General features: G+C 38.7%; 1 protein-coding gene across 2 annotated transcripts in view; it reads right to left on the bottom strand.

Moving 5' to 3' along the window:
- The window catches only part of LOC120901959 (insulin-like growth factor-binding protein complex acid labile subunit), a 171,198-nt gene that overhangs the window by 97,922 nt on the left and 58,189 nt on the right, over positions 1 to 15,087 (bottom strand). For both annotated transcript variants that reach the window (XM_040310352.1, XM_040310353.1), the window contains exon 3: positions 7,164 to 7,184. The gene's annotated coding sequence lies outside the window, so the exon portion shown is untranslated. The remainder of the gene's footprint in view (positions 1 to 7,163; positions 7,185 to 15,087) is intronic.

Here is a 15,087-nt window from a genome sequence, read left to right as displayed (position 1 = left end):
GTTTTCAGCAACTTAAAAATGCATTCTAGACGGCGTAGCCCACGTGGCAAATCAAATCATTTCCATATGAAAAGGAAAATTGTTTGCTCAATTTACCACCTCCCTCACCTAGCAAAGCTATTTGAATGTTTCACACACCAGCTTTTAAATTCTGATAGTCAAACGCACAAAAATACGCACCTAAATTCAATCAAATGTCCATTCCGAATGGAATCCACTGAAGGATAACGGTCTGCCGACTTGCTAAATGCGATTCACTAGACCGTTTTATATCGCGTTCGATTTCGATTTCCAGATCCGATTGCAACCTCACCCCACCAACCCTATGTCCGACAAAACGTCAATCAAGCGATTCAGACGATCGATTTAAAGACGAGAACGAGTCAACTGACTGAATGTCATAAAACGGGAAGAACCATTTTAGTCGTGCCGTTTTGCGGCTCGTTCCAAATCGCCCGCCGTGATGAAAAGTGACCATGGAGGGAGCGAGTGAGATAGGAAAGTGAGTGAGGTACATCAGACTACCGGGGACAAGTTGATTATGACCACTTTACACATGTCCTGCAATGGGAGGATGGCGTGGGAGCGAAAGCGCATGGAAGCTCACCAGTCGTAAACGGTTTTTCACTGTTGCCACGTGGAAAAAGTTGTTTGGATGGACGCAAGCCATCGGTACAAGACCAGCAAAGGTCGAGGTCTGCAGTATAAATTGAAATTTTATGATCAACCGGCGACAAGACGCCTGTACATGTTTTGTGGCCGAGGCGGGTTAGGGAGCAAACAGTACGTTTTAAGACGCTGTTTGTCGCATTCCGGGGGTCGGCGTACTGGGTGGGTCGTCTGTCGGAGTCGAAGGCCTTGGTGTCGATTGACTTGGTCGATTTGAGATCTTGGTGAGATATCGACCCCGAAGGTACGGTCGGTCATCGGTAAGATCGATATTGATTTCAATGGCGCGTAACGGGACACTATTAAGCGGAACATTGAAATATCTGCACATCTGGATTGTTACCAATTCATATGCGTGGGAAGTCGTTTGAAGGTGTATTTTTTGGTTTCACCACACGCGCGTTTGACCAGGCGTCGAACAAAGGCTGTTTCCAAACGAGCTTCGGTTAATGGAATCGTATTCAAACCTCCGGTGAGTTTATCGGTGTAACGAAGGTCCATTTCCACTGGATAACTCACCCAGTACACCCGGGCTATCGTAAAAGATAATGGCCCAGAGTGTGAGGATGAGGGTGTGTGTAGGGGGCATCATTTCACGCCTTACGAGTACTTACGAGCACTTCCACGCTGGTTCACCCTTGGTTACGGTTGTTCAAAGTTGGCTACAGCAGATCTTCCGTTGGCCACTTGGCAAAGAAAACTCCCCATTGAGTAACATCCACGATGTCCATCAATGCTAGCAGCCTCTCAAGGAACAAAAGAGGCAAAGAACCGCTTGCGGTGTAACCGGTTCGACAGGCGTGTGTACCATGTGTACCTGTCAAAAAATACGGCGCGAGCAGGGAATCAGAAATGAAGCAATAACACGTAATGCGTCATAATAAAATTCGCATAATATTTTCATGGTAGTAACTCTTTGCTGTTTGTTTGTTTCCCGGTCGTTTCCGGCCGTCGTCGTTGTCGTCGTGCTGCTGGTGGGTGAAAAGTCCATACCAGCTCTTGTGAGGGGACCGTGATCTCCGCATTCCAAAGAGCGGCCGGGGAACCGTTTCGACGAATAAGTCTATAGCTTATTTATGGAAGCTTGATTACCTTCGGAGCATGGCGGCGCACACCTTGTGTAAACGAAACCGAGTGCCCCGTTCCTCGGTACAGCATACAGTGCGGCCCTTGATTGCTGCTGTTTTGTGATGATTCGGCTGGCGTTGGCTGCCAAACGCGGGTGGCTAAAAGTGGCCCTCACCCGTTGTGGATATATGAAGCTGCGTAACGACTTTTTACCACCCAGCGGTACATCATAAGCCATAAATTGTGCACGGTATTTCTCCAGACGCTCGTTTTGCAATGTGCGCCAACGAACTGGCACTTTCTTGTGGGAGAGCTTTTCTTGCGGGATCTCTCAAGGAAACCCCACCTCAAGGGAGCCGCCCCTACACGCGGCTTATCTTCCCTAGTTCCATTGTGTGCCCCATTGTTAAGTGACAATTATGCATGTAACAGCTTTTATTCGTGATCAGTCATCATACAACATTCATAATCATATCCTCAACACATTGCCCAGCCGAAAGAGCCTGCTGTTTGGTGGGGTTATGAGGCGTTTCCTTGACTTTTTCACCCATCCTGCTGGTAGTCGGTCGGTGCTTCCTGTTCGTTCGTGCGAGCAGCAACTTTGACTTACTTTGCTGTTCCACTTTTCTTCGATACCACGATGCCCACGTGGATTGCACTCCGGAAGGATGTTTCTTGGGACAACAGTTTGGCAGTGCCTGTGCGGGACAGGAAAACTTGTGTATCCTCCTTTGTGCGGTACGGTTGCTATTGTGTGGCTCGTGTACTCTGATCTGATGCAGCTGCGCTGGGGTTGTTTTGCTTCTAGCACTTCAGGTCGGTTGAAGGTTTCACAGCAAGCGCGCACACAGCAGGCAAATGTTTCTGTGTTTTGAAATAAACTCTTCATCGAATGCTGACTGCTAGGAGGAAGCAGCTTGTCAAACAAAAGTTTCTTCCGGTTTCCTAGCTTCTGAATGCATGTTGCACCAAGTTGAATGTTTATTGGTTGCATGAATTGCAGGCGGTATCATTGTTTCAGTTGCTATTTGTTGCCATCTGGTGGACCGTTTCTTCGAGTGAGCTGTTTCTAAGAGTACTGAGAAGTTGGGTAAGCTACCAGCTTATGGAAATAGTTTATGAGTGGTCGAGCTTTTACGCTAAAGCATGCTCGATGGGAAGGTTAAAATATCTCTTTTAATTAAAACAAATGGTTGATTGTAATAAAAATCGGTCAAATAATGGTAGGGTCAAGATGAAAGGAAATGTTTTGACTCTGAGCAATGCTGTGAAAGTGCACGCCGTCAGCTCTGTTTGTTCTTCATTCCTTTCCTGCATGGATACATTCATAGCAACAGCTACATACCGCACGTCAGCAGAAGAATAAATTTATAAACTGTATGGCCAGCAGAACATTTGTGCTTGCCGATGCACTTTCCCTCTACGCACATCTACGTTAGGGTGGCTCTGACACTGGTGGTACTGTTCAAGTGCATACGACAAGCCAGTGATGATAGTGCCATGGCCAGAGTCAACAACGGCCCCCAAACGATCGTGTGTGCATCGATGCAAAACCTGACCGGTCAAGAGGACAAAAATGCAAATAACTCACCACAGTCTATCGAATAATCGTATCGCACCTATCTCACTCCGTTTGCACTTCCTTCTTATATGCAAAAGAGAAAGGAGACGCAGCAGAATGGAGAAAATATTACCGGAATGAACCTCCATCTCCAACTACACCGTAGTGTGTGCACGTGTTCGATGACTGTGCTGTGAATACAGTGTGCACCATCCAGTGCATTGCCGTGGCAGCATCTTGCTTCCTGCCCCATTTCTTTACCTTTTCTTTCTTGTGACTTTTTAGACTGGAAATTGCATGTTATTTTTTGTCGGCCTCTTTCTCTCCGGCACAGGAAGAGTATTGCTTTTTCCAAAACATTCCAGGCACTCTTGCGATGCGTACGTGGGGCAGCATTAATGCACGCAAATCGCATTTATTAGGCGTCCCTGTTCATTATCAGCACGTTTCGAACTGGTTGCCCTTTCTGTATATTATTGTTTTCTTTTTCGAATATATTAATAGCATTAAAACCATTGTACAGGGAACCTTTAAATTTGTATCTAAATTTTAATATTTAGGTTATGCTTGTTTGTTACATGCATTAAATTATAATTTAGGTTAATACAATTTTATTTTGTTTACGCTATCAGTTTCATTAATCTCGTTTGAGATTATATTTCTTGTTTTTCGTTTTTCGTTAACAGATTTTAATTTTAAAGATGTTCAGTGTTATCAAAATACTATAGTTTAAAATTTGTGTTCCTATTGAAATACCGTTTATAGCATCTTTGGTATGAACTGGAATAAATAGTTTTAATCAAATCTCAACTTCTTCCTACTAACTACCTGCCCACTTTCAAAAATATCCTCTTTAGGATGAAGTTATTCTATGACAACAAATAAACAAATAAATGAAATAATTAATTGATTAATACATATATAAACAAAATATAGAAATAAACAAAATAAATGCATGATTAAATATAAATAAGTAAATAAATAAATAAAATAAATACATAAATAACAAAACAATATTAAGCAATTGCTTTTTGTTATTCAGGAGGAACGGTCCAAAACGGCCGTATTGCTTAAGTCAATTGCTTTTCTTCAAGTTCAATTTGTTGTCCAAATAAGAAGATGAAACGAAAAGTAGTGTCCAAAGCACATATCAACAGCAAAAAAAAACAATAATTAAAAACCATAATGTACACTTGCATACTCATACATTACTTTGCATTAGGTATGCAACATTATGAATTAAATTAATAAATGTAGTGACTTTTCAAATAAAAAACCAGTGAAGAGAAGCCATTGATATTTAATATTAATTAAACTATGACTTCAACACCATCTCTATAAACAATTTTCTAAGCACACACACAGGATATTTGTTACACGAATGCTTCATTCTTTTCATTGCACTGCGGCACTATGTATCTTAAAAGTCAATGGGTCCTCTCTCCTCTGCTCTGAATGCTCCAATTTGTAGGCAGGCTTAGCAGTTTTAGCTCCGGAAGTAATCATACAATCTCATCCCAATTGCAGCCGCCCAATCCCGGTACACAAAAAGGAGGTACACAAGTGCACAAACGTTAAACTGCCTGCACGATTGTAAGCCTTACAGCGTGTGCCTAGTGCGCTGTGTCGAAAAATAAGCATGGGAAAACTATTGTGTGTGGGAAACGTTTCGGGCAACGAAACTACTGCCAAAAAGCTAGCAGCGGGTGTTAATAAAGCCGTTATAAAACAAGCACACAGCATCCAGTTTGTCTATATTCTGGGTAGCAGTGGAAGGGAGTGGATTGTTCATGTGAAGTGGCAGCATGCTTAACAGCAAAGTGTTTCTTACCGGCAGCCTTTGTAAAGTGTGAACGTTTTTGTTGTTGTTGTTGTTGTTGTTGTTGTTGTTGTTGTTGTTTTCACGTACCGAGGAAAACCCAGAGCCTACGATCCTTGATGCACTTTTCTGACACACATTGCTCGCAGGCTGTAAGATCTGCTTAATGTTACGGAACGATGACTACGAGGGGCACAATGTTGTTGCCGATCGATGAAAATGAATGTACAGAGGAAGTTTGTTTAAAAGATTTTTACAGGTCGAGCCAAACACACTTGATGCATACTTGTTCAATGCAAATGTGTTTGGCAGCTGTGTTGAAATGGACATATCGATAGAAAAGCTGAATCTAGACCGAAATACTGTTTAATTCATTAGGCAAAGTGTTTAATTTTTCATATCAATAAATGCATTCCCCGCAAGCAGTTGGAAATATGTTGCCATTCGAAGTTTGATTTTCAAATGGTCCAAATCGGAACTTGTCAAACAAACACAAATACCCAGCAGGGAAACTAACCGACACTTGGTTTACTCGGAAACGACTCATCTGAAGGTACATGTTTTGCTAAACTAGAACTGGATATAAGTTATGCGCAACTTCATTCTGCTCATCAAACTGTACTCGCTTCGAAAACAAACAAACGGTAGAACTTTTTCGTTCGAAAATCAATTGTATGGACACCAAAACAAAGGATTTCAGTGTGGATGATCTCAATGAGGATAGGCGCATCATTGCCCCATGCCTAGACGAATCAAAGCTTTGTGTACAATCTAGCTTGTCATCAAAGACAAACGTTTTGTGTGGAGATAATAGGGAAGTATTTGCAGTCTCTCGAGATGCTTGCGGTTGGAATGTCATTCAATTTCCATCGACCACTGTTGTGATTGAGTTTAGGTTTGAGTTTCATTCCGAGTATATCAGTAGAGTTGCTAGAAAGGTTTATGTTTTCATCAGCGATGAGATGTTACATAACGTGTTCTTTGGAAGACAAAAAAATACTGATCATTGAACTGTCCTTGCTTAAAGCAGTTGATGAACATTGGCTCCGTTCCTAAAATTTTAATGACTGTAAAAATTGATGTTTTAGCATTACACACCAGAAACTTATTTCATCTCATTACTGAGTTGTTTCCTAAAAACTGAGTTGTTTCAAAGTTTAATGAATCAATTTAACTTTGCTTATATGGTAGCGGCGTTTTAAATTCATTTTCAGCTGGTGCTGCTGAAATCAGGCGTTTGCTAATCAAACTTTGTGTGTTTGTGTATAATAGTGTGTGCATCATACTGTTGCTTTAAACTAATCATTTGATGGCCCAGCTACAGAGCTACGAAATGGAATTTCGGAAAGGTACGCATAGTTCATGGTGGCCGCAAAGATGTCTGTTCCCTTAGCATATATGCTCGCATGTTGAGTATTAGTCTAAGATTTTTGATCAATCCCGGAATAAACCACTTCAGCGGATAGGAAAAGATGTTTAGGTAAATTCGGGAGAATTCACATCAAAATACAAAATAGATTAAGCTTCACCGATTGGTTTGAACAATACACATATTTCGCAAACAATTACAATATTTGCAATATTTATTTCTTCATGGCATTTACATTACTTTCTTTCACTAAAAATTGTGTTAAAAGGTTGGATTCATGTAATATTTAAATCATTTTTGATTGTAAAATATAGCCGCAATGTTTACAGTTCACTAAGTCTAATAATACTTTACTATGAGCCAATAACCAAAAGAGCAGTGACAATCCGTTAATTTGGGGAAAAAGTCAATGGTTCAGTTATTAACCAAGAAATTTTTGTCTCGAAATTAAAAATGTTACTTATGTGAATCATTTTTCTGATTTCAGGGATATAAAAATCACATTACGATTGCAGTATGTTATGTCTTCTGTTGTTATAATGTATCACAAAACATGTAACATTGAGATAACGCTTTTAAAATGCCGCTTAGAACTAACAAATGCTAAGCAGTTTAAAATTTCCATCCCATTTATATATATTTTGCTACGGTATGAATAATATTTTGCTCGTACTCACCGGAATGTTTTTGATTGAATGCTGTAAAGAAATAAAAATAAAAATATTTAAATAGTGTTTACAATCGAGATGGCAACGAATAAAAAAACGAACACTCCCAAGGGTATGGATAATCGATATCGTGCTGTGATTATGATGAACACGACGAAAAGATGAAACCCCCGACGACACTCGTCAGTCAACGTGCGCCATCGATAAAGATTACTGGTTTCTACGCGCTCATGTTATCGCCTGTTAACGATAATGTTTTCTTGCTCTATACGGGGACAGACAAAATTGTCTTTACCATTCCCACCGACATCCGTCGGTCGAGCCTCTTCCCTCAACTAATGGTTTAAATTTATGTTCTCTCTTTGCACAGCTTCAGCCCTCTCCCATCGTTAAACCATTTTCGACCGAACGCTGAAGTGCAACAGTGCCGCCTAAATTCATTGCTTTCATCTGCTAACACCTCGGAGCGCCGTGGCTGCAATGGGGGAGCTGGGTGTGACAAAAGTACGCCGGACGTAAGCGTAAACCCCGTGTTGTGAGTGTTGTCGTCGCTTGGACGGATCGGCGAACGGCCGTAATGCTGATTGCAGTTCACATCCAGCGAAGCTCTGCCTCGGGCCTGGGGCACGTTGGCCGCAGCGCTACGCTACAAAACCACTTGAATAATTTCCGTATACATAATTCATATCGCTTCGCGGGGAAAACACGATCGACCGTTTCCATGCCGTGCCATTGATGGATGCAGTTGTGGGAGGACATAATATTTGGGAAACAAGAACGGAGTATTCACATCGAGTGTTTCGTCACTTTACACTGTTGTCTGGAAAGATCTCTTATTTAATGATGAACTTGAGGAAAAGATTTTTTTTTTGGTGCAAAGAACTGGAATTGTTCTACCACAATTTTCAAATGCAGTAAATTGTATTAGGTTTCTGTTTTTTTTAAACTAATATTTAAGTTTGGGTGTGATTAATATAGTGATTAATAAAGAAATCGGATTTACTCAACACCATACCAACCGAGCGATCTCTTATAGAATAAAATTGAATCGTTTATGTTTCATTGTTCCCTCAATGCATCGGTTTTGCGTTCACTTTGTAAACAGGCTGGCTGGGTGAGTTTAACGCACTTTGCTATCGTCATAAGCATAACAGTTTATGAGCATAATTGTGACAGCTCGTTACCCTGTTCCACGCCTTTCAGTCTTGCACTTCTATCTTTTCGTTCGTTCGTTCAACTCTTAATGGAAACAGCTGACAGCAAACTGTATTAGCTATCCCAATTGGGCATGCATAATAGATATCAATAAATTGTACCATCATTATTACTTAAAAAAGAACAAACTGTGGTAAATGCTGCAATCATATATTGCATTTCACAGATGGCATTCACTTTCTCTTGGCGTAGCTGGAAGAACGAAAATGTGAGATATGCTATGGGCGAAGCATCTTTGAAGTTAAACCTTCTTTGGCGTGAAGCCCAAAATAAGGGCATTACTTTTTGCTGTGAAGAGTTACAATATGTAGCAAACTGTTTGATTGTTTTGTAATATAACACATTCCCATTAATTTGAAACATTGCTCTGTAATAACAGTAAAATACAAAATGTTTTGATAGTCGATAAAGCATTAAATACGAAAGTAGGCACACTGTAAATAACATATTTGCAATTGTATAGCTTATTAGAAAAAGTGTTAGGTAGTTTTGCATTTATAGTGTGTTAGGTTTTGTTATAAGTATGCGTGAATTATGCATGTAATAAATATTCATAGAATAAAGTCAGTCTGTAAACAACCTGGAAAGAGATGCAACTCGCTTTGATTACATTAATGAAAATTATTTACTTTTTAATGTAATCTTGATGGTTCTTTTAAAAGTGATATTGCTTTGCCTTTGCCAGTGACCCTTTCACGAAACAATAGTAAGGGCTTTGCTAAAACTGGCTTTTCCTGCGCTGCAATCAACTGCAACCGATCAGTGCCAATCAAATTCACCTCAAAATCGCCAACGACTTTTGAGCAGGGAAAATGTTTCGGGACGATGGTATGTAACGCAACGATGCCATTACACTAATTGGCATGCCAAACCACTACCACCATCATCGTTGACGAAACATTGAAGTCAAACTGCGATCGAAGCTTCGGTGAACTTTCAGAAATATGGCCCACTGCAACAGAAAATGAACCGCCTGCTGTCCGGGCCAGCTGCATGGACAGCACCACCCTCAGAACCATCGGAATAACCAACATACTTCAGGCAGTTGATTGAATTGCCAGTGCCACAATTAATTCACCCCGTTTGCCGCCTAGTGCACGGTGCCACGTGGTAGTGCACCGCGATCGATGGATGCCGCTCGACTGCCATCGATTAGGCTTCCGTTCATAATTTGTGCAATTTATTAAATGGCTTCCTGGCCGTGTTCCGAGCGGCAAAGTGGTAAAGTAGGGCAAGTCAAGTTTACAGAATGTTCTACAGTGGGACTTCCATGTGTTGGGGGTCGGATTCCGGAACCGGGGCCAGGCAAATGTCTGGGAAAGATGGCGAGAACGTATGCAGAATGCTTCGACACATACCTTTCCGCCGCTGTAACACAGAATTCACCCACTCTTCTGTACCGGTGTTGTGATGGCAGCACGAGCATAATTCCGTTGGCAGTTTGACAAGTTCGTGCCCGTTGGGGCAATAGGCGATGGGAAGAACAGTTTTATAATAAACTTCATTCCCGACGGTGCTACTATCTCTGGCGTACCATATGGAGTGGATTAAGCGGACGGCGATAGCAATGGACAAACGGTAGGAATGCATCATCATTGAATTATGCAACGAAAGGTATAATAAGTACGATTGTGTGGCCACTGGTTGGTATTTCATAGGTCTTAAGGTATTTTATGGTGCATAATAATGATGATTGGGAAAGGTGGACAATTATTTTTTAATTTTTGCGTGACATTGGAGTACAGTTATTATTGATGAAGGAGGGGCGGGTAGGGAAAGCATAAAAAATGAATTTAATCAGCTTATAAATGGAAAGTATTAAATTGTTGGAAAAATCATTTGAATACAAAAACACCATGCGAAAAACTTAAATTCTTACTGTCTGTTATTGGTTTTGTATTAAAAAAAGTTTTATTTTTGTGAGTGTAAAACAAACACAGGCAAACCAAACAAGAGAGACACATTTGAAATGTATGTTCCTAAGCTGCTTGTTATCTTCCAGACGTCAACGTAGCAAAGCATGAAAAACATTTTTGTTTTCATGTTTGCAATTTTCTCCTCCAACACCAGCAACTTCTCCTCCAGGGCTCTCACATGTGGGGAAAAGTTTTTCCTTGCCAAATACATATGCAAATAAATGTTTGCGTTTCAGGTTTACGGCATTTGTGGGTTTCCGTTTGGTTGCAAAAAAGGCAACATAATAACCAAAGTCAAGTTTGGGATGTTATCGTCGATGGATTTTTCATGAAACATGTTACTACATTAGGAAACTTACACAATTACTTAAAAATCAAGATAAATACGTCTTAATGTTGGTGTAAGTGGGTTTAAAATTGTTGTTATAAGTCCATCCCTTATTACTTATAAGACCGTAGCAGGTCTGCAATTATGATATCTTTTTAATATAATATTTAATATTCATTCCGATCCTCAAGGGGCAAATAATTTGGCTATTAAATGCATGTAACGTTTAATTTCTCATCTAGATTCCTAATTAAATCATCATTTTCATGGATGTTAATCTCAGCATCAATTGACAATGGAATTCGTTATTTAATGTATTAAATTAATTAGTTTTAACTTAATATATTAAACAATGCCTGATCGGGAAATTCAACATGTCTATTACGATGCAAATTACGGCTGTTTATATGGAAGTTTTAATTCCACTGTAAAAACCTATGTTGTAGAACCTCTTTACGGACAATTTATCAAATTAGATGTCCAATGATGTATATAAAGTGGCGGTCACCTAAAGTCGGACATATTATATTTTTATCTCTTATCTCACTTTGCAGCACCCAGGACAGTTTCCTAGAGCACTTGTCGGAAAACTTTTTTCACCCATCGTTGAGGACACTTTTCAGCTATGTCTCTGCAAAATATCGATCGATTGATATCTTTTGAAATCTCGGAACACTATGCATAAATGTGATAAAAGGTATGAAATTTATGTCACTGTCTACTGAAAGTCGGACAGTCCGCATTTCATAGCAAAATGACCACATAGCATACCAATATTGGCAAATAAAAATCATTTGATATCAGTTATTTAAGGTCCAAAGACTATTTTGGGTGGTTATCTGCGTATTACATGACCTAGGCGTAGCGCTCTACGGTCTGAATCAGCCAAATACCGTTGGTGGAAGGATTCAACGAAAGTAGCATAGTAATTTTGAAGAAAGTTTTTATTTTCCAAAATTAAAGAGTTACTTTAACTTTTAAAAATATACTTGTGTTGGAGTGCATTTTCAAATGCTAACTACTTAGTGAATAAAATGAGTTGTGTATGAAACGACTCATCATTTTAAAGTTTAAGTCTTCTTGTTTTCGATATGTGTAAAATAATGTAGAAAACATGGCAAACCTGCACCTGGTTAACAGCTGGTTAAATTAAACTTGGACGGGCTAAAATTAAAATTAGACCAGTCCAAGGACGTACTACGAATCAACGTAAATTTCGTGAGCAACAAAATATGTAGCGCACATTGCAAAATGACTTGTTAAACCTTGAAAGACCTATCGGTTTATGAATTAGAAGAAGTTGTATATACTTTCTGGGTCGTATCTGATCTGATAAAATATGTGGTGCACTTAAGTAAAAAAAACCTTATTGCTAGTAAATAATACTGGAGTAACACTAATTATTTTGACGAAACCCTGTAGTTGAGGGAAAATTGACGTCGATACAGTCATTTGATGTGGATACAGTCATGAAATATGAATATGTGAGCTGAAAGTTGGTCCACTGGTTTCCAGCTCTATGATATGAATACGATCTGCATTTAAAATTGTTATGGGAAAAAGTTGTATCTGTTCATTGCACAGTGCGCCATATAGTATTCCTGCTTACGGTGATTAGAGTTTTGAATTCAGGTATCAACTTTGTTGTACAAAATAATGACGTCCATACAGGTTTTAATGGAAAAAGCTCTCTAGAATCGACACGACATTTTGAAAGTTATCTTATTGTGTATCATGAATGTGCATTTGTAATTCATATTATTTGTAACAGTAAGGAATATTTCATAATTTTCAGTAAAATGCAGATCGCACTACAAGCATCCTGAATGCAATAGTGCACCTATGGAGGCTTGAAATTAATCACTCAAAACGTAATTTCAGAAAATAATAAACAGTATTTACCGGAGCCTCATACGTCAGGTTCTATTTTCAACATTTTTTGCTAGCAGTATACCATTACCGACAGTTTGAATATAATTAAAAGTTACATGTTTATCAACATGAAATGGTTGGTAGCCGTAATCGCAGGAAGATGGGTTTTTACTCATTTTTTAATGGCTTGAGTGTCCACGCCACGAACAACACTCGCGTCGAGTAACATTTTTTGAAATATAAACATTTTTTATTGTTCACGTGAACGATCGATACTTGAATATTATCACATTCACAGCAAGTCGTTGAGTGATTTAAGAGCAGCAAACTGATTTGCTAGGTACCAATGAAGTTTGTGACCGTAATGGTATGGGTTTGACTTTGAGAGTTTTTTTTTTGTTTTTATCAATTGTTTTTAATTGTCACTTCACACGCGTTTTTTACACCATCAATTGATTGAACACATTTGGTGGTTAATGACAATTAGTTTAAATTGATTATAACGCAATCAAAGTGACACTTAGAGCATCTACCGTATTTTAGCGTGCATAACGACCCTTCGTGTATAAGGACCTTCCAGATGAATTATACAAAAAAAAATCGAAAAAAGGTATTTTACTTAAAGTTTTACAAAATTCAAAAACAACTTTGTCCAGATTACCAATATTACTAAACCTTGTTTCAAATGGAAGACCATTCATAATCTTTTGGTGTTTTCTGAGCTTTAGTTTTGCCGTCATGCTTGAGTGTAATCAAGTGTTTCCTCAGTTTCCAACTGAGTTTTTTCTGTTGCCTTAGCAACTCTTCCTTATTATTCTAGTATTCAACCACTTTCCCAAACTCGATCGAAATAGGGAACGATCGTAGCGATTGTCAAAATGACATAAAATGGTAGTTTCCTTGCATGTTTTTTGTCCATTTTGTCATATTGTATGCACAACTGACCATGATACTCATGAAATAAATTAAAGCAAGCGTTGTATCTAAGCAAATGCAATTATCGTTCCTCTTCGATCGAGTTTGGGAAAGTGGCTGATTATCTTTTACTGATACCATTTATACCTATGCACCAAATTATCCTTATATATAATCGAATGAAATGTCCTAGGTGTAGTCGAAATTTTACTACACATGTATAACGACCCATATATAACGAATCGAATTTCGGTCATTTTCGACGAAATTAGTGAATTCAAGTTTTTTTTTTAATTCAATCATCATTTTGCAATCATTCATTTCTGTAGTAAACACAACAATGCTACGCGTAGTTGAAATTGCACTTCAATGCTACTACGCTGTTGTAGCGTGCATACATATCCAAAACGTTGTAGCTAATATTGTTATAGTACAACTTGTCAATATCTCCGAGTTTAGTTTTTGTATACATTAAATTCCTCCGAAGGTGATGAAGTTTTCGGCGATATCTTATAACGTGAAATACGTCCATCTATTACCCAAAGTTTACCCAAAGCATTACACGATGGTACTGATTAAATTTCATGCTTCTGGATGAATAATTCCGCCACACGCTGTTTGAACAGAAGCAAGAGCATGACTGTGTTCACAATACATCATAATTATGTAAGACTAAATTGATGCCCTGCGCTTTCATGGGGACGGGCTATACAGTCCAGTACGACGGAAGGCGGCTAGATGATTTGTTGATGAAGCATTCTGCTGACGTTAAGCATGAGCGTTAAAGTGTCAGTGGATCGGGTTTGGTAGAGTGACCATATCGATACTACTTCTGTGTGCTGATATGATTTATGGTTATTATGAATATGTAGGGTAAGTCTAATTAAGTACAAACGACTTGCAGTTGCTAAGATTAATTAAGATTATTCTAGAGCACTTGAGAAAAGATAATTTATGCAAATAACTTTACAAAAATAAAGGATTTTATATAACTATAATATTTTAATATTGACTAAAGACTTCCTATTAAACAAACTTAGTCGAACGTTTTGATGTTATTTAAACGTTTTTCTCTCCGTTTCATTTTCACGAATCGAATAAGGTGCCATTCCCGTGTGCAAATAACACTAAATTATCCTGGTCTCTCGAGTAAACGTTCCAAATGTCACTGATTCAAAAACAATCGCTTGTGTTTGTCTACATTTTGCCACCCGTTTCCGTGAGTTGAACGTGGTAAAGAATGCCCAAAGGGGCACTTATGTGTGTGAAGGAACCGTTTACCAGACAGCATTTGGATTTGGATTTGGTGCAATTTCGTACTTACTCTTACATTTGAATATTCACGCTCGGGCTAAATAAACTTTGAATATGCACGAGGGACATTTTCGTCTGCTGGTTTAAAGCGAGGTTACAATTTGGGGTCGTTTTTTTCTCTTCCTTCTATGAACCTTTCTACTGTATGTGTTTGTAGATAGATTTTAAATGTTTTAAATCATTTTATAAACGATTTTATTGCCGTCTATATAATTATAGTTAACATAGCTACATTACATCCATGTTCACTTAAATACACGTTAAATTATATTCTAGAAATTTCATGAACAATTCCATTTGGTTGACGCATAAAACGCAAACACAACACTATCTTAACGATCAGTTATTAGCAGTTACATTTGATGAAATCTCA

Source organism: Anopheles arabiensis, chromosome 3 (genome assembly GCF_016920715.1).
Source record: "Anopheles arabiensis isolate DONGOLA chromosome 3, AaraD3, whole genome shotgun sequence".
Classification (NCBI taxonomy): Eukaryota; Metazoa; Arthropoda; class Insecta; order Diptera; family Culicidae; genus Anopheles; species Anopheles arabiensis.
The sequence above is the reverse complement of the archived record's forward strand: the minus strand, read 5'-3'. Positions and strand labels throughout refer to the sequence as shown.